This window comes from Haliotis asinina, chromosome 10, assembly GCF_037392515.1.
Source record: "Haliotis asinina isolate JCU_RB_2024 chromosome 10, JCU_Hal_asi_v2, whole genome shotgun sequence".
NCBI classification, from domain to species: Eukaryota; Metazoa; Mollusca; class Gastropoda; order Lepetellida; family Haliotidae; genus Haliotis; species Haliotis asinina.
The window spans coordinates 57,269,850-57,290,435 of NC_090289.1; the positions used below are offsets into that span (position 1 = coordinate 57,269,850).

General features: G+C 40.5%; 1 protein-coding gene across 1 annotated transcript in view; it reads right to left on the bottom strand.

Moving 5' to 3' along the window:
- Positions 1-20,586, bottom strand: part of LOC137297968 (probable G-protein coupled receptor 139) — a 73,920-nt gene that overhangs the window by 36,570 nt on the left and 16,764 nt on the right. Inside the window, exon 2 of the mRNA XM_067829974.1 lies at positions 4,989-5,098. The gene's annotated coding sequence lies outside the window, so the exon portion shown is untranslated. The remainder of the gene's footprint in view (positions 1-4,988; positions 5,099-20,586) is intronic.

The following is a 20,586-nucleotide window of genomic DNA, read 5'->3' on the forward strand; positions in this document are numbered from 1 at the left end:
TGTCCTAGCAGTTCTGTTGTGTGTGATTGATTAAACAAATAGGTTTTGGCTGCTGTAATGTCTACGCCGCGACATCACGGTGAGTTAATTAGATTTAGGTTGACATTCATAACAGAATATTCTCAATTTAGCCAAATATCACTTCCAAATCTTGTATGTATAGGCACTGTATCGAATCTTAAATAGTGCATGCACCAACTGCTGTGGAAACATCAGGTCAACAAGCTTGGTCTTCTACTTTTTGATAATTTGGCCAAGGTGCCAAGAGGTATTTGTAAATTTAATAACGGAAAAAGTTAATGCCAGATAGCATTTGATGAAGAAAAAAAAGCCCGTTTTCTTACTAAGCCAGATTTGATTTATAGTTGGATGGCAGGCATGGTCAAGGATGCATCTAGACAATTCGAATTAACTCTACTACAAGCACCCCAGTAATTATAAGAATCAGTCATGTTAAATACGACGATGCGGAGAAATGTAAGAGTAATACAGTGTGCATGTACTTCAGAGTCATCAGTATAGCTCGACTTGGGAGTGTCTTCCAGTGTTTGAGAATATTCTTCCTCGAGAAAAAGGAAGAATTGCCTTTTGTGTCATCCAGCGTAACGAAAAATTCAGGATTGCAATCAAGAGACAACGTTGCTCCAGAGGATCACCACAATCAGAGGTAGTCACGGGGGATAGCGTTTGTGAGTAACACCTCAGTCGTGATAAAAGTCTTTCTGTAAAATTCAAGAAATGTAGATATTTCTCTGCGACCTGTTCTCCAACATGAATCCACAGGGTGAACGACCCCAGTGAGGAATCGCGATTGGTTAACCATGTATGCTGGTATCGAGTGAGTGAATCCAACTTCATGCTGCAAATGAAAAACATTTGAGAACCATGGAATCCGGACCAGACGAGCCGGTGAACCACAGTGTGTGTTGTGATTGCAACATTTTTTTAACACGAAATCTAAATACATCTACCCCGTCCACATTTCAGTCAACGTTTACAGTCCAGGACTATTGGAAGGTACTCTGGTAGACGTCAAAGATAATAATGAGTGTTCCTACAGTTACCGATGCAAAGGGTTCCATAGTAAAAGCTCCATTTAACAAAAACTGAACTGTCCTCATCGAGTTTGGCTGTCTTCTGACCAACACGTAGCTTTTACTTTGACAATCGTACTCAACGCAGATCAAGGTTTGTAGGTTTGTATGTCTGTATGTTTGTAGAGTACTTGCTACAGCTCTGAATTTGAAAATTATGACCGACGATATTTCCAAAAGATTTGAACAGATTTTGAACAAATATAATTGCGGTCGATGTTGGGGACGTCAAATTGAACTGCTTCTGTCAGAGGCTGTAATGTCATTTGGAAGCTGGTGTGGACCAGGCAAAACTGAATCATCTAAACGAATCATTAAATTGATTAATGGGAACGAAATAATTTAAGAGTATTAAAGTTTGTAGTAAAAACTAATAGATAAAGCGGGGATCGCCTTGTGACCATCTGTGACGGGAGTGTAGGTGTGCGTGCTATTGTATCAAGAATTGTTTCGCGAAGACCCGTCGCGATTGTGTCAAAACGTTGTTCATGCTGCCATGGCCCCGTTTGCTTGCTCACGACTCGGTAGCACCCAGACTTTTGTAACTACATAGGTGCCTCACACATAAACAACAGTCGATAACTCCCTCTTTAACTGGTGTGTTTTCGTCTATAATAGATCTCATATTGGATTCTATGCGTGCGTAACAACATCATTCCCATTCATCAGTCCGCCTTAGGCTTTGTAGTGATTCAATAAATAGTTTCCTCTCACTAGCTCTATTGCTATTATAAACGTGGAGTGGTATCAGCTTTCAGGGGCCATTGTTTCTGACACTTCATCAGGGCACTTGTTTGACTATTATTACTAGCTGCAGTCCATTATACACTCCACCGAAATCCCGCTACAGCAACTCCTTCAATACGTCCTAGGGGATTTAAAGTGTCGCATCCAACGTTACACTGATGTCAGACAGGTCCTTGAGCTTAGTGACACAACGCAGCTCTCAGCTCTAAAACAATGCTCTGGAGTAAATGATCGCCTGACAGGACTCGATGAATATACATACAGTTAACGAATACTTCAGTGACGTCTGAAGGAAGAAGATCCCTTTAACTTATAAATATACACAGAACAAGCCGACATATCTTCGATGCTACACAACGCGTGTTATCATTTATGGTGTAACCGACAGGGCAGGGGAAGCATAATTAAGGTAGATTGAAGTGTTGAGACTATTAATGAACATTATTAGTGTTTGTGTACGCGGGACACGTGAAATAGCAAATGCTGTTAGCCCAATGACTCCAGACGGGGCAAATGAAGTTACGGCTGACATAGGGAGGTGTCACTGTAGATAGAGTTCAGAGGCCCCCACTATGTCAGCAGTGTGTGTATACAGCTATTGATGAACTTATTTATGAGCCTTTCAGTTGTGTCGTATTGTTATCAAGGATGTATGAGAACTGTGTAACGACCAATATTCTTAATCTATTGACTTAAAACTGTCTGTAAAAGACTTTGATATTCCATCAGAGCGGAACATTTGTGGAAGATAAATAGACAGATACATGATACATATACATATATTAAAACTACAATATATCCTAAATGGTCGAGATGAATTGCACATAAATCCAAGAAATTAAATTGTCTGAACAGCAGCGGACGTATATCTGAATTACATAAAAATATGATACACGGACACTACCTTTAAATACGGTGTTGATGTGGCGATAAAGCATAAGCCTGATTGTAGTCAATATCACAGATTGACGCACAAATGATACAGAGAGTATATACATGATAGATATTTTATGCCAGTGCACTGGTATGCAAGTATTTTTCTTAGGTCAACATAGGCGTGTCAAGACAGTAGGTAGCAGACTGTAGTTCTTTGGGAAGGCTGTGTATTCTTCATGTCGCTTGTCCAGAGATGTGACGCTCCTCCACCCCCACACAAATAGAGTTTGTGTGATAGGGCCGAGAAGTGGCTTGTGTTACCATGGTTTCGCCAAGTCCAGTTGCCTAAGGCTGACAGAGGATCTGTTGTAATAACCCACTGATACGTGATGACCAACTTGTTCACTTCCCACACACCACTTTGTCTATTCTGTTTGACCTGACGTGTAGTTCTGAGAAATATCACATCCACAGACACAATGTATGGATGGGCCACTTTCAACGTCCCACACAGCAGGTGTGTTTTATTGATGGAGTTGTGAAACTCACACACGAATATCCCTTCTGGCTGTTGAAGTTCGTACATCTCACAGGTGTAGACGTACAGGAAGCACTAGTGAATGTCACAGTCACAGTATTGTATGCGGTTAAGAAGCCGAACGTTTTTGTATTTTTCATAAATTGAATATATTTCAATAACGTACAAAAAACCTCGCAGGTTTTACAAGGAAAACAATTTTCAGAACAGAACATCTTGTCGTATAGACTAATTGGACGGTTTGCATGCTATGATCAAAAAGATGTCTCTTCGCAATGAAGGTTTCAAACCCAATAATATTAAATGTCCAATGTCTAACAAAGCTGAGGAATCACAGGGTCACCCGCGCCCGCTGTAATCGTCTTTAATCACAGTTGCGGGTGATGCTGACATTTTCGGTTTCTCGACCTCCCTGGGGGAATTCATATAATGATTTCCGCCAGAAATAGTGATCCCCGCTGGCCCATATCAAGAGTATCTGGGTCTAGCCGTTTCTAAACATGGATATTTTCTCGTCTCAAGAGTGATTATTTGTATTACTCATATAAGAGGTGTCTATTGATGCCAAATATACACCGATGTATGTGTGTGTATGTATGTATGTATGTATGTATGTATGTATGTATGTATGTATGTATGTATGTATGTATGTATGTATGTATGTATGTATGTATGTATGTATGTATGTATGTATGTATGGATGGATGGATGGATGGATGGATGGATGTGTGTGTGTGTGTGTGTGTGTGTGTGTAAATGTGTGTATTACTTTCTGTATGGCCTCCTCGCCACGTGGCTATGTACAAGATGTATATCGATAACCCTTGAAAGAAGCTTCTTGTGATGTTGATTAAATACAGTGACAGTGAGGCCTCTGTGTGTACGGGAGCCAAGAGTTACTCATAATAGCACCATTCCAGTCCTCGGCCTACAATGGTGTCATGTTGGATCATATGGGTTATGTATGTACTACAATTCACACATTTCTAAAGTTACAATTGCAGGTGCATAAATGGAATGGTTATCCTCAGATCAATAATTATACTTTAGTTATTAAGCGGTTGTTCTAGGCACTGGTATGGACTCAGCCATGAGCATAGCTGCTGTGTGTGAATTAAGCTTCGACTGCAGGGACCCTCTACCATGTTATCAGCCATTGTGTTTCATACCTGAATGCTAAACGACTGAGATACATAATTGATTTCATGAACATACTTTTGGCTTTCTTACTTTTAGTATCATGGTACACGGTTTGTTACCCTTGTCTATTTTTGGACGAGATACTGTGCTTAGTGAGTGCATGAAATCTTCCACACTGGTTCCGTGTTATAGCATTGTACAATGTAGTTTTAAAACCATTAGTGACAGAACTCAAACCATTTATACCACATAATTAGAGACAGAATGTGTTTTGTAATATAACGCCATCTGTGCGTCAAAGCAATGCAGTAGGGTATCTCTGACTGCATGGTCTCGGTAATGGCGGACCGTTCTTAGCGTGTGTGTGAGAGAGAGGATTGATAGGATAAAATTTACTTCTTTGGAAACTGGAAGCGTACATATACATATCCCGGGACAACGAAACAGTTCGAGTTTTTGGGGTTTTTTTGTTTTTGTTTTTTTTTGTTTATTACATAAAGCATACTTATGAGGATTTACCAACGGGGATTCACGATATCCAGTCTCTGATATGGTCAATATTAGAAGCGTGATATATTGTATGAAAAAAATACCTCTGTGTTGATGAGTTTCACCAGTCGTCCGTGTAAGTGCTGCAGCAGTGATCTGTCAGCTGCCGCTCTCACTAGCAAGTCGATACGGATAGTGGACAAGCCGGGTTTACCTGCAAAGTGGAAAATATATATTAATGGGTCTATATATTTAGGTTATTTCTGTAATTGATAATGACAGCAGTTTGAGGATTATGATTCAATAAAAGCGAAAAAAACCAGTTTACATTGAGAAGAAATCGCGGCTAAAGGCAGTGTACAATTGTGCCTATATCATGAGTACATGTTTCTTCCGGCAAAATTACACCTGTACGATGTTGTGACTTTCTCTGTGCGAGAGTTTATTTTGACAAAGGGTGTCCATGTGAGTTGGTGATAGAATACGTGCTTGATACTTTTACTTACATCTCGAAATAAGGAATAGCTTCTTCGCCGTTGTCCTTTTACTTTCGGGACTGAGTTTGAGTTAAAAAAGAGAGGATAAGTTATGTGTTTTTTCCGTAAACATTTATTCGTTTGTAAAACAAAATTACGGTTTAATTATTGGGGTAAGACATTTCGCAATAAATACAGGGATTGGGTCTTGTAGGAGACATTGTGTATGCCGAAGGATAACCGTCGTTACATGATGGGACCGGATGTCTTCAGTTTCTGCAGCTTGAATTAATCCAGTAAAAGATGTCAGTTGATAGCTATGATTGTCATCTACAATCTTCCTGTCTGGGGCTTCAGGGGCCTATCTGAGGCAGTCTAACTTAAATCTAATCAGCAACTGGATGGTGAAAATAATACCACACACAGGAATTACCGGCCGATTACAATTCTACAAATGTATACGAACTACTGCAAAGGGCCATTGGAGTTTCCCACAAGACACAAGAGAGGCAAACAGTGTTTGGCATTTCATATTGAATTTGAAGCATTTTCGAACCAGTGCAAAATGACATGAGGCTGCTAGGATACAGAAACACTGAACGCCAACTTTAAAGACCCCGAGTTACATCATCAGTGTAAATTAGCCAAAAGGTAAATCCGCTTGCAGTCGTAAACAGGTACTTGTCATGTTTTAACACTGCGGTGATTTCAGTGACGGCTACTGTCATATCCAGCATTATGGCCATCTTCTGCACATATCCGAGTGAATCAGCCAGTCTAGGGGTTGACATTATGAACATTGAGACAGTGCGATAACGTGCAATGAATATAATGTCGTAGTCAAAAGGTCACTTTAAGTGCTGTAGTAAGTCAGCAGTTGATAGGGGGCACATGTGTAGAGCTGCTCTTTTCCCAGTGTTGTCAACTCATGACTGTTTGGGGTAACAGTTCCTTTCTATTGAAATTGAAATTCCCACAAAGAAATTCACCCAGGGGATAAGCTGAGTTTCGGTATCTTCAAACTGATGTTGACAGACAGACGATTTAGACCATAAAATATTAGACCTGCACACACTATTAAGCGCATCGCAATAAGCGTTTGATTATAAAAGCAGTCTGGTATGACCTACCAGGTTGTATATAACCCCCCTGCTTTAACTAACCCGCTCTGCTGGATCTTGTCTAGACTCCTGGACCTCACCCAAACACCATAACTGTCTGACTAGAAATAATATTTGTCATCACATTACTCTTATGTAGTCAAGACGTGACTCTGATAGAGCAGTTGTAGTCGGAAAGAGTGTATAGCGGCTTGCCATGCGTCGTAAGGACGGATCGTTCAATACTGCAGCGCCCTTATGACTTTCTGAACAAACTTAATCACATATATTCCCAACATCGGATATGGTTTGATAAATAGGGAGATATGGTGACTTATGATACATTTTGGAAGATATATACGTTAATGGGAAATCGTGAAAGTAGCACAGAGACATGTCTGTGGAAGACATGATGATGATGATGATGATGATGATGATGATGATGATGATGATGATGAGTGTTACATGCAAGTGTGCACAACGCGCATCACACCGTCTTCTCTCCCATCTGTGAACACTGCCTCTGTATCACATGTGGGTGTAGTGAGAGTTTAAGACCACACATTTGAGGAAGGGGCATTCCACCGTCTTTGATGACAGCATTCAGATCTACACAATGCAATCCAGCGTTCAATGACACTGGAATCAGTGAGTGTGGTCTAATGAGTACAATCGTACAGCCATCAAGTAAAGTCCTGTCATATAGAATTACCATCGCCTAAAGGTCAGAGTGGTGGGTTACACTGCTGCTGGCAGCCCCTTGTCACAATGACAGAGACTCTACTGTGCTTCCGGACCTTGTGTCAGTTAACCGATACCACGAACCCACAAGTTATATTTTACGTAGAGTTTGTGGTGGTAAGAATCATTGAAATGTACGTATACCATCATTTTATAGTACCGGCGACTTTACCTTGAACACTAAAAACCAAGGAAACCTGAAAACGCTTGTTGTGGAAATATGCTTCCAGTAGAAAGTACAGTATAGAAATATGACCAACAATAGTACACACACAGCCAGTAAACATATTAATAACAACACCTAAGTAAATGTAATTCGTCAACAGACCCTCGTGTTGCTTAGAGGCAAGACAAAATACAAAATTGCCTTTCTTTATATCACTTCTAAGTGCCGTTGACTAATCTTTCATGTATCTTGTAACTCATGGCACAGACAGCCAAACATATGTTTGCTTCTACTGGAGGATCACGTTCCGTTAATGTCAATGATGACATTTCCGTTTGGGCACATTTTCTCCGTGTAACGTGACAAGTTGTGTGATATACATGTCTGCATTGATGCCAAAACGTAGGATTCATTGAGGCGAATCAGACTGAAACGGTATGGTTAAGATATTTCCATTCCAGAAGGTTGTAATATGGCTTTAAATTATGGTGTTCCACTATGTGCTACATACATTACACACAAGATCAGTACTGTTCATTCTCCGTGTAGTCATCCTTCTGGAGATATATTCTACGTTGTTTATTGAAAATATCTTTTACGAGGTTCTACGGTACCATATTCCCTTGTCCCGACCTCGGTATTTACTCAACATACATACGCAACACAGCGTTTGCATCAACTCGGGCCAAACCCAGTATCCTCCAGTCTCCTCTAGCTCCATTAAAGCACCCATTTGTTTCCAGAAAATAGAGCATTGTTTTGACGGAATGTGATGACGCCTTGATTTCGATCACGGCTTGATCCTGATTACTTTTCAACAGTTTTCTTTACATTGCTCCCTCTTGAAAAAGGCTTTTGTATGTGCTCCTACAAGCCAAAACATACTATCTATTGATTACATAAGAATTGGGTTGTTATCGTTGTGGACTGGCGTTTATCACAAACTAAAATGTTTTATGGCACGTGAATCGTTAGTCAAGACTTAAAGAACCTTACCTACACATCACTGGAGCACCACCGTGAAGTCTGTATAATCCATCTAGCCAGCATGTCTCAGTTCTTCATTCCAAGAGTTTACAGAGAAAATCTCAGGTCATGGGTTAATATTCCGTTATATTCAACTGTTTCTGACTCTGTTAAAACATGGGTCTGTCTGATTAGTTGCCACTTGTGAGCTATTATATCAGTGTGTTCACTTCCATTTGAATTGAATGATTATTCTTCTTTATCTCTCTGTCGACAGTTGAGGCTGTGTCTAATATCATAGAATGGTATGCCTGTTGCGGGGTTAACAACAGAGCATACAAATCTCCAGAACCGTCACTAACGCAATCACAAATACTCATTACTCAGAAAGGCCACGACAGGGACGAGATATTTCATTCCAGGCTCAGAACACACTCCTGGAGTGGTGCATATTTACTGTCCACAAATAACCGATGTCCACACCTTCACTTCATTACTGTTAAAAACGCAGTTGCAATAAAATTTTGTCCACGTATTCCTGCCATAAGCTATTTTAATCACAAATTGCACTTCGAGGAAGTAGCGGATTGCCAACGATTTATATTGAACAGACTGATAATTATTTTTCATGAGTTTGATTGTAATCTCCAGTTGTGAATCAATACTACATTCAAATGAGGTAGTGTTGGAGTGGCTTGACTGTGAATCAATGATAAGAACATTGCGCTCTAATTTACAAGACTGCTATGGTTATAATCCTCTTAGCACAAACAAAGGATGAATTTGAGGTCTGCTTGAAATAACAAGTGTTTATTATGCAAGTGGAGCAATCTGCTTTCTACTACGAGCAATGAAATAAGCTGCACGCTTCATGGTTTGTACCAGCATGTTCACTTTTATGAACTGGTTGGTGAGATGCAGAAATATCCCTGTTTTGAACAGCAAGAGGGACGTTATGTAGATATCGATCATGCAATTGATACGTTTCTCTGTCTTCAGAGCTTTGCGTTACCCTGATGTAATGTGTCTCTATACCAATATTTAATATTGCTTCCTCTCGGAGGTGTCAACCGTAAATCAGTGATGTGACAGTTCAATTTAATACACAGAAATAGCGTTTGCCTCTCGCGTCCATATAATCGGTAATGCATTTCCACCCTGGAAGGTTCTATCGCGGGAACTGTGTAGTACATACATCGACTATGCCTGCCTTGTGTATCGCTCTCTCTATGTCAGTATATTGCTATTGTTACCCTGCACTACGAATCAGACTCTACATTACTTCAAGGCTATACAGGAGAGAACTGGTCTTCAGCAGCCATCGCTTGTCGTAGGATCATGGCCAGGATCGCTTACATGGTTGACATATATTATCGTATCTCAACCGCTTGTGTACAGATCGATGCTCACAGCGATAATCACTGGATAATCTAGTCCGGGCTCGATTATTTACAGACTGTCGCTATACAGCTGAAGTATTGCTCAGCCCGACTCAACAGATGAACAAAGACGCAGTAAAAGGTTCAAAACAAAAATAATAGATGAGTTCTAGCTCAATTACATATGAACTTTTCCCACAGCATTGCGACGATACGATCAGATCCAAGACATGCTATTTTGTTTCCATAACTATGTGTGTGCGTGAGTCTGTGACTTATCCTCAGAAGTCAGCAGTGTTATCGTTCATTCGATCACTATGACGGAATAATAATAAAAACACCTCTAGCTGTCAGTCTAATTAGTGTAAAACCTCTTGCAGTGTGCGTCGGCTGTAAAGGGAAGATTGTTTTGCAACAAGTATCGCAAAGAAACCGAAAAAACGGCATCCCCATACTGAATGAAGCTTTGAAGCTTTTTCTTCAAGGTTATCCTTTTTCATCGTCCAAAACTTTGGAAGTTTTAGTACTGAAAGAATATTGGAAACTTTACGCCAGTACTTAGATGCAAAGTAATTTATTTGGCTTTTCGTGACTTAACTAAAGGAAAGGAAAGCGTGGGTAGTTCAAACCCAGATTGTAATTCTACTGCTTATCATGATGTAGCCAAGATGAGTGACCACCAGCCGCGTGGTCATGGGAAGTAGTGCCATATGGATAACAGGATAACAGTAGATATGATAACAGTAGACACGTCAGTAGATGTGTTCCAGGGATAAGTCTGGTTCGTTTCTCAGGTGAACACTGCCTTGTCTTTGCATGTGTTTGTGACGGGGTCTACCAGTTGGGAGGAGGACGTTCTTCTTTATTGAAAGAAAAACAAGATATGACTACTATGTGGCAGTAATTACACAGTATGTAATAAACTTATACTCATACGATCATACAAACCATTCAATGGACTTTAACCAGATATGTCTTATTCTGATGGAACTGTAGTAATGATATTACGGCAACATTATTGTACAAACATATTCTCAGATACCGGCTGTACAAACATATTCTCAGATACCGGCTGTACAAACATATTCTCAGATACCGGCTGTACAAACATATTCTCAGACGGGGAGGGCTGAAGGAGATTTTACCGCAGTGTGAAACATCTAAGAGTATATCGTAGCTTTTTTTGTGGTGAAAGATAAACTGAAACTGAAAAATGCAAATTTAACCTACTCTAAAAATCGAAATAAGCTGTCGATGTTTTTGAAAGCCCGTTTTATCAAGCAGGGATTCCCTTGAATATTTAAATGTTGTTGTCGCAGTTATTTGTTTTTACATTTATGACACTTTCTGTCTGCTAAAACACAAGGTCCGCAAGATCGGTAGAACTGACGCGTCAAAGAGCACGTTATACCGAGATTCAAGGACTAGATGACTTCATTTGCTGTGATGAAGCTCATTACGTCGATGGCTCGCATTGTAACACCCGTCAATTTCACAGTCAGCTGAAGCGTTTTGATCCATCTATGTCTCGTGCCATAATAGTCATAATTGATGTTAAATACTCCATCGTTAACGACATAAGTACGGGAAACACTGGTCATTGCCTCAGGGTGTTCTTCAAAACGGAAGTGCAGGAAAGTTAATGTCGTACTGACGTTAACACTGGGTTCACTGATTTGGCATGAAAAAAGTTCAAATTCCAAATGGGCAAATGTGACTACAGGATAAGAACAAACGTGTAATCAATCTCAAAAAGTCAGAGACGAGACAATGTAACACAAATTCTAAAGGCTCTAACCTGGTTTCCAGTTTCTCACAGAATCACATTCAAGGTTCTTTACCTAACCTTCAAGTGTCTCAACAGTCACTCTGGGACTTTAGCTACAACATTGCTGATGCGGCGTTAAGCAATATTTACCTACTCACGACCTACTCAAGTACCCTAGCTTTTCGCTGCGCTTTGAATCAAAGCAACTCAGTGTGCCAAAAGTCAGAACAACAACTGATGGTCTACGTTCATTTGCTTTTGCAGTCGCATCATGTTGGAGCGCTTTTCCTCAGATGATCTGTCACAGGAACCCATCTTTTCAGATCAGCTTTTCTTCCTAGATTCTGCCAACTGTGTGTCTCGAGCATACAGTTAGCATGGAACTAGCGCTATACCAACGTTATGTTACGTTATAGATTCGAACCAGGGAACCATGAACTGAGACTCCTTTTCGACCAGCTGGTAGGCAGAGTATTGAAGAATAGCCATAAAATATCTATCGACGACAAGGGAATCATTTGGCGACGTATGTTATGTCAACGAGAAAGCAATAATCACAGGTTTGAATATGAACTACGTTTCATTCTACAGAAGCCTATTTTTGCTGTTTACTATTAGACAGCCTGTTATTTGTCGTCCTCTAAGATCCAATCATTCACAGCACTACAATATCTGAACACATCTGGGAAGCATTCATATAGAACTCCCTGAGATTGATCTCATAAAATATCTTGTCATAATAATTTGTTCTTGTTCAATAAAGCTGTTAAACCTCTGCACATCATTGAGAAGACACAGCTTCATTTCAAAGCGCCAGCTCGATGAAGAAAATCAAAATCAAGATGCCACGTCAGTTTTGTTTCATGCATGACCCAGATTCATTATAATTTGAACAGTGCATTTGACTGTGTTCATCTGTAATGTTTATTTGGCGCGTTTGAATTGGCGTGGGGATTTCCTGCGGAATAACGTCAATGCATCGAAGTAAACCCTTCAAAAACTATTTCTCGTAGACAGGATTAGAATATTTGCTCCTTGGGGTCTAATCCACTAACACTATATGTTCGGATGCGATGAAGTTTGTGAATCAAAATGACCATGTTTTTTTTTAAACATTGTTTATCTAGCAAACTTATTTCTGTTAAGATCAACATCACGATTTAAGTTTTCAGTTAATTTTATATAGTCAAATGAAAACAATCGTGAGCTGAGGCATTGACATAATTCATTAGCGATCAAGTTGGCCTCAAAATAAGTATTAGTATTCACCTGCCTCCATGTGAACGCCTGGTTGCCGACGGTTCCCCAGCAGCACCGATTTGTCTGATGTAATTTGAAGTGATCACAGCAGTATTGCGAGGGAAGCCTGGCAACAGTACAATAACCGGTGATACCTGATTCTAATCCCGCGTCCTTCGACTGCATCACAGACGCAATGAGGTCACTCTCCCAGAGTGTTAAAGGACTGATCACGGAGCAGTCGAGTAATCCCATTTCAATCTCGCCACTGACAGATATGGTGACGTGGAAGTTTGGACCCTGTGTAAGCATGAGCCCACTCACAAATTGTAGACATGGACATTTGACCTGACGGTGACATTTGCTACGTCGTCATGTGTAGCGCTTGTGGACGAAATGTATGTTGTCGAACATAAGCAGATCTCAGGCATACCTTAGCTAATAGGGGTTGAATGAATTTGATCGGATCCCTCGGAATAGGGAAGACTAAAATGACAGTAAGGACACCATGGAGATAGAAAAAGATTGGAGTCAAATACGACAGTGCAATATGAACGTAACGACACATTAGAAATAACAGAAACAACGGATCTGAGGAGCCTTAAAGATAACTGAAGCTGCTGTCCCAAGACCGGGTTTGATGCTTCTTAACGGGAACATACATTGTGTCTTGGGCCCGTTTCTCTGAGTATTTGTCGAGTGCACTTACAAGTAGAGCTTCAGAGTATTAGGACAGGGTATGTTAGTATGGCACATCACATAAGCCGATTTATTACCAGGAAATTGAAACATTCAAACTTGGATTGGACACAACAGACGATGTAAACCCCTAAAGTAGATGCATGTGGTGAAAAGCGGAATATTGTCCTGTAAAGGGTGAAGAGCATCAAGTTGATGGGATAAAATGAACATAATAAGCTTCACAGTAATAAGACACCATAGACAGATGTGATGCGTCATATTGATGGCGTGTAGTATAGTGGATTAGTGAAAGATTCTTGTATAAGGACGAAAAGTAGTGAGCACTTACAATGTTAAATATAGAGGTGTAAAGACAAAGTACTAATAAGATGGATGTGAAGACGAATATGGATATTACATAAATTATATTTTGTTTGTAGAGAGCATAATAATTGGTATGAAGGATTCAACAGGAATACCGACAATGATCAGGGCTGTGACCATATACTGTAACCAGTCGTCCATATGAGTGAGTGCGTAAATGTGCTCGTGGGTGAGTGAGTGAGTGAGTGTTTCCCCATGCATCCACTGAGGAATTCAGTGCTCAGTCACAGCGTTTCATTAACTCTACTATGGCTGCCTTGCAGACTGGGATTCCACAAGTGTGACAGTGATGTATCATGCATAGAATACAATTGTGGTAAACTGCCATCTATGGAGGCATTATGAAAATACATATACAAATACGAGGGTTTTCGTCATTGATTCTTGACCAAAGTGACCGACCAGGAACAAATATGCAGACGAAGTTATTAAGTGACAACTGAAACAAGAGGCCACTGGGTGTTGTTCTGGGGTTTAAGTGACCAAACTGGACACATAAGCCATTTGGTGTTCGAAGTATTGGCTGATAGTGGATAAAATGGAGACAGTGATCTCAGGGAAATGATCAATCTTGATTCGCGAAGTTTCCATGAAAATACTGAGACTTTGCCTACTTGACAAATGTCATTGACCACGGGGACAGTAATAATTTGTGTCACTATCAGCAGTAAACGACTTATAGAAAGATTAATGGTCTAACATTTAGGGAAAGAAAATTTTCGATTTGTCTTGTGAACGTAGATGACACAATAATATGGTTACAGTAGTTCGTAAGTCTAACGTCCCCACCGAGCGAACCATGGTTTTCAGACTATACTCACACAGTCATACAACTACACCGTTTCGTACCAATGTGTTGATGGCAACAGTGCTTTCTAATAAAAATGTACCGCGCGACATATGATTCCTTTTCTGTTACAAATACTCTGGAGCTATCTGTGTTTATGAATGTAAGTAATGCTGGCAGTGCCAGACGGTATACGGGTGTCTGCAGTGAATGTATTTACGTCGCCTTCTACGGAGAGCGATACCATTGCCTTGATTGCGAATATTTCCCCCACGCACGGCGGTACGCACGCACACACACGCGAGTGGACAGAAAACCTAATCTAATGACGTTGAATAAGGTCCAATTTCAGGCCAGATTCTGGTGAGAATACAACCCTTCTTAAAACGTATGCATATACCCCTAAAACAAGTCATATACATACCGAACCACGAAAGAAATGTCACCATGCCAAACCTTTTGCGAGATAAGTTTCATCTTAATTTTATTTTTCCCCCCTGTTAACATGGTAGTTAGATCTGATTCGTAGGCAATGTTCAAGAAACTTTGGTTTCAGATTCTGTATTTTATACAAAAACAACCTATGTCTTCAAATCGCAGTTACTAAAGTAATGACGGGACGAGGTTTTTGTGCGTATTTCATGAAAACGACAATACACCTGCATCCCAAGGTGTCATCCCTATAAGAAGAGCCACCGAACACGCGTCGATTTATTTACTGCTCGACAGTATGACGGGAAAAGAAGGACCAAATTTTAGGAAGGCCAAATGCTGGCCAAACTGCAAGATATGTTTAAATCATTTTTATCTGTTCATGTTCGAAAAATATACCGCCTACAGCAGCGAGTCCAAGCCAGTGCAAACATAGCCGCCCGTCCTCGCAGTGGAAGACTGCCTGTGTCAATCGTTTCGCTAGGGCTACAGAAACTGCACGGACAGCCATTGGCAATCACCAAAAACAAATCAGCACCGACACAGTGCGTATGCGTTTGGGACAGAGAAACGTCAGATGTCGCATGTCCTACCGGGGTGCGGTCCTCATTGTTCGACATGGTAAGCTAGTATTGAGTCTCGACGGTTGATGGCAGAGTGAGAGTGTGGCGACGACGCGGGGAGCGTTTTCCAGATGATTGTGTCCTGCAAAGAGACTCGTAGGGAGGTCAGGGCATAATGGTGTGGGGTGCTACTGCTCTCAGTCAGAAACTAGGCCCTATGGTGTTTCAGAATATTGATCCTGCTAGAGGAAATTGTGTAACACCTGCCTGATACATTGATCAAGCGCTGAGACCCTTCGTCATGCTACACTTTGGCTGTCATGGAAACCACGTCATCCTGCAGCACAACGCGCATGCCCATACTGCCAGAGCAGACTTTCTCCTTCAACACGACATACAAACTCTTCAGTGGGGTGCCCTCAGTCCAGACTTAAACCCGGTAGAACACTTGTGGGGAGAGATTTGGAAGAGGCTCAATGATGTGCGACCAATACCGAAAACTGCAACTGAACTCATGTGGCCGTCATCAACCGACTGACCCGCTCTATTTACAGATGATGCAACGCTGTTGTCAACGCTCAAGGAGGCCATAGCTGCAGTTCAGTGTATATCTTATTACTTTGCATAGGTTTATCATGTATCTATATATTGCTCTCAGATGCCCTCACATGTCCTTATGACCCGTGAGCATCCGAGTTAGAACAGTGGTCTTCAGTAAACTATGCTTGTCGTTAGAGACGACTAACGGGATCGGGTGGTCAGACTCGCCGACTTGTCGACACGTGGCGATATTCACGCTGGTGATCACTGGATTGTCTTGTCCAGGGTCGATCATTTACAGATATCCGCAATACAGCTGGGTTGCGGCGTAAAACTAAACTCACTCACTCACTCCTTATAGAGCCAACACTGATTTTCAGTCATCATTGCAATATGCACTACTTCGACCCTTTGTCCATTTACATCTGTGACATAGGGATATTGTAAATGACTAGTTATTCCCTGGTGTCGGCGTGTCATTTGCTGTGATGCAGCTGGTTCCATCTTCAAAGGAAATATCGTTTGCTTCGTTATGCGGTAATATCTGATTATTACCACCTGAAAAAATACACTTTTGATTCATCATTTTGCTTTGTTGTAAAGAACACAACAAAACATTGCACATTGTCAGCGAAAATGGGCTTTTGTGTGCTTTAGTACATATGGCAAGTCAACTCTTCCGTTTGTTTAAAACTTACACATAACGTGATTCAGATAGGGAATTAATTATAACGCAATGCAAAATGTTTGTTGATGAATGTTCAAATGAGTACCAATAAAGTGTTCATGAATTCAATAAAGCCAAATGAAGTTGGTTTAACCTTATTATATTTTGTCACAGCAATCTTCATTTCATTTCAATAAATACAAATCACGCAATCCCTTCCTTTGATCTGTTTATCCAATCAGAAAACTGGCCAGATTGTCAATCTTACATGCACTGACATTTACATTTATTGACGTGCTGACTTGGTAAAAATTGTGATATTTTCAGTGGTTCGCTTTACACTCCATGCCATAAATACCCGAATTTTGATTTAGTGCCTGTTCTACACAAACTTTACTCCGCGCAAGGATAACAGCATCGAGTTCTCATTGATCACAGCTGGGAGTTTCAGTGGCAGCAATCTGGTACACTTGTTCCCGCCTTTTGCCGGGAAGATTTATCTAGTACGTGGTGCTAATTGAACATGAACCACATTGTTGTATGTTGTTGTTTTTTTCTCTCCATTTCTCAGTGACAGGAAGTTCAAAATGTCTGCAGAATATTTTTTAACACGATTCATGGTAGCATGTCTGGTACATTTCAGACCTGTTAAAGATGTACGTAGATTCGATTGGGATAACGACTATGAGCTCGCTTTTCCTCATTGTCCAATAGGCATGAACGTGACAGTTATTTACCCTGTAGAAACCTCGCGTAAGATTCGCTCATACACACGTGTTTTCTACTGCTATGTAGCATTGCTGATTATATATAGTTGTCATGCTGCGACATATCTGTTCACATTGCGTACTGTTGTATGATTTGACCCATTGTTACATAGCCGCCTTGTTGTCGGATACCTGTTCAATAGCAATTTCAAAATTTTACCACGGATACGATTGGATTGTTTAGCACATAGGCGTCTAGGTAGTTCAGATGAAAGTTATCGCAACTAGCAACTAAATTGTTTTTCATAAACCTCGTTGAATTTAGCACTTCGATTGTGAAATATTCGGTTCTAGTAGGACAATAAAAAATATGATTTCTTTCAAGTTAATTCGAGTTTTATTGTTGTGAAAATTATGAGGCAGTGCAGAAAGAACGCGAATTACCTTCAGATCGTTTAGAACTTTAGGGAACACTTTTTTGGTTATCTTAAGAAAATACTATAGTAATTTTTTGGTTATCAAAGAGAACACAGAACTGCTTTTAGCGAGTGTCTCTTTCATGCTGCCGCGCTGCCTTTGTCAGTGATCACAACGGGTATTGGACCTTGCGCCATTAGTTACTGGCATGGTTACAATCCTCTGGGCGTTTTCGGGCACATTTAACCACTTATAAACGTCCCCGCAGTTGAACATGCATTGCTGTGCATAAACTGATCAATCGATCAATAATTAAACAATCACAAAGAAGTGTCAAACTGACACGTGGTAGGTTCACTTGATTGGAATAATGGTTTGGTATTCAACCATGTAGCCAACACACCGTCTCCAAACTGTGCACAATGTGTAAACGGTATGGTTGTAGTGGAACGAACACTTGGACACATTTGACGTCTTTGTTCAGCGATGTCAATTATTTCTGATATCATGCATGGAAATCAGTGTATTCCACAATCAGAGTTCAGTGCAATGTATGTCTGTCGAATAAGCGTCAATATTAGACACGGGCCTTGCCGCAGGGTAGAGTGTCTGCAGTTCAGGCTGAGCTTTCAGGCTTGGCACTACAACCATCTTGGAGATAAGAAAACATGAGCACTGGCTTTATACGAGTGTATCGAGTGTAAATTGATCTCTACTGAAGTGGTAGTTAGTGGTACTGTAGGTGGAGAGTAGCGAGGCCGTGTCCTATCAAATGATCTCTAGTTCACAGTCTGTAATCAAAACAGCAGGGTTTAACGAGTCATCGCTTCACGACAGAATACAGTGAAAGCATAATATGTCAGATCTGTCCAGAAATATACTAGAGAAATTCAAGTGTCCGTTTTGGAAATACGATTAATAAAAATCATCATCCCATATTAGTGACACAGACCCCGTCGATAAATACAAGGACACAAATGAGTCCATGCCACCGATTGGCGCATATATCATTTCACAATTCCTGCATGCTGTCGGTCAGTCATTGTACGTAGACGTGGAGTTTTCATGGAACATGTGTTGTTGTGAATATAATGAACTGATTAGAAGGTCATCATGGGTTGTGTCAGCATATTTACACATGTTGATGTATAAGACTTCTTAATTCACTGCTTAAAACATATCGCGCACCATATCGCGACAACTAGCCCAGAGTTCAGCTCAACTCATACTGCGAAAAACCAAAAAGGAGCATGAAACAATGCAAGCTGAAATTTCTCAGGTCATATATTAATCTTAAATTCAAGTTTCAAACGTGTTTATAGTCCATGGAAATGACATATTTGCCTTTCAGTAGCTTATTATTATCTGCAGTTACTGGTTATGAAAACTAGTCAGTGCTGAAATACCAAGCATCGGAAACACAAAAGGAATCTGTTATGAAAGAAAAATCATTGTCTCCTACATTATAAATGATGAATGTTACCACACCTTGATGTCATTTGCCTTTCCCAAGTCTTACCTCTGTCCATGCTTTTCTTGATCTAATATCCTGTTAGTCATGGACAATTAACCTATTCCCTTCCACTAATATGCCCACTTGAGACCAGAACGTAGATGCGTAGATATGTGTATAAAACTAGAGAGACATGAAATAGCCACAAACATTAATGACAAGAGAAACATCGTCTACTTTCCAAAAGTGAACTTTCTCTTTTTGCTGTGCAGCAATGTCAGACGCTTCAGCCTTCGGGACATATATCATTCAGACATACTACATGTATATTGCAGAACCCTGACACTAGTTGATGAATCTGTGCCTTGTCTTTACATGCTATATCTAGGGAGGGCAATTTGGGGAATTTACAAGTTAGGTAGTCATTATGTTTTGGTTTATGCATGTTCAGATTTGATTATGTCACGTCTCACTTTGAAGCGTTATTTGTCAGTGGATTCACACATCAGGAACACAAGCGCCACGCGGTCTGTTGACACCTTCATTTGTGGTTCAGTTTAGTAATGGGACATATTCCATCTGGCATGATGTTTGTTGTGGTTTTACCAAACATTGCTTTGGATTTTCAATACTGTTATCAAAAGAAAGGACAAGACGTTTTCATCAGTTCTATACATGTTGCTCCTTTTCAGTAATGTATTACAGTATGCCGCCCTGGAAACTCTGTCTCGTGGCGTCTCAAGTTTCAAGTGTTGCTTCTGGTCGATCAGGATTTATTCAGCTCTCCACGATAAATCGCAATTCGGACTTTTGAAAAGCTTAGGACGTCTTCAGTGTTTCCTAGTGGTCTCTCCTCATTTGAAACAGTTTCCATAGAAATGACTACATATGACGTTGTTCCGTTGTTGTTGTGCCAGCAGCAGTTGTTGACAGCGTGGGACAGATAGTTTATCAAAAGTTTGATGCAATGATATTCTGTAAGAGGATATTCAAGTGCTTTGAAATGTGTGTAAATAATCCTCATTTTCTTCGAGGAGTAATATTACTTGAAGACCCTTATCACTGTGCTTTGCTTTACCGTAACTGTATGTAACTCGAGCAATTCCGGTATCTGTGATGACTGTCCCAAGTCAACAGATTTTCCGAAATCGGATACCAGCCCACACTGAGCGGCTGATGGTGTAAGGCTAAAAAAAGATTTTGGTTACATTGGAAGTTTCACTGGCACACGTGCTG